Source organism: Monopterus albus, unplaced genomic scaffold, assembly GCF_001952655.1.
Source record: "Monopterus albus unplaced genomic scaffold, M_albus_1.0 scaffold23.1, whole genome shotgun sequence".
In the NCBI taxonomy this organism is placed as follows: domain Eukaryota; kingdom Metazoa; phylum Chordata; class Actinopteri; order Synbranchiformes; family Synbranchidae; genus Monopterus; species Monopterus albus.
Genome location: NW_018127903.1, coordinates 1,798,344 through 1,798,928, shown reverse-complemented (window position 1 = coordinate 1,798,928; position 585 = coordinate 1,798,344). Strand labels below are relative to the sequence as shown.

At 39.1% G+C, this 585-nt stretch overlaps 1 protein-coding gene across 3 annotated transcripts in view; it reads right to left on the bottom strand.

Moving 5' to 3' along the window:
• Positions 1-417: 417 nt before the first annotated feature.
• The window catches only part of wdr54 (WD repeat domain 54), a 5,372-nt gene continuing 5,204 nt past the window's right edge, over positions 418-585 (bottom strand). For 2 of the 3 annotated variants that reach the window (XM_020594570.1, XM_020594568.1), the window contains one exon: positions 418-477. The gene's annotated coding sequence lies outside the window, so the exon portion shown is untranslated. Of the gene's footprint in view, positions 478-506; positions 547-585 lie in introns of those variants that run through there. The other variant, XM_020594569.1, reaches the window with a different exon arrangement.

Genomic DNA, 585 nt, shown 5'->3' with positions numbered 1-585 from the left:
ACACCTGGCCAATAAAACTGATTCTGATTCTGATAAGCTTTAAGGCAACTCCACCTTGCCATCTAGTGAAGTATTTTTGTAGTGCAATATTATGTTTCTGCTCAAAAATAATTAACCTACACCCCCATCTACTGGTGCATTGGTGAAGTGCAACGTTAAAACCCAGAGAAAGACGACCTCTATAAAAATGTGCAGTTGTTTGAAACAATAATTGTCATAAAGAATAGCAAAATATTGTATTATTTTTAAAGCTACATTCACATACATTAAACATTTTACTTATAATATTTATAGAAGCTTTACCCCTGTGAGCTCCCCCACACATCAATTCACAAGAAGTATGAGATGGAGAGTGACACATAGCCACCATCAGTCTGAGAAATCAATGTTCAAACCTGAAATCTGCTCATTATTACTGACCTTCAGTCCGTCCGTCCTCCAATCATCAACACTGCTCCAATGGTCGTGGACAGCGCCCTAAACGGGGAGGAATACCAGTGACGTGCGGTCAGGGGAGGCAGGTGAGGCAGAGCCTCCCCTGTCAATCTTGAAAAGAAAAAAAAAGTTAACCATAAAATATAATAA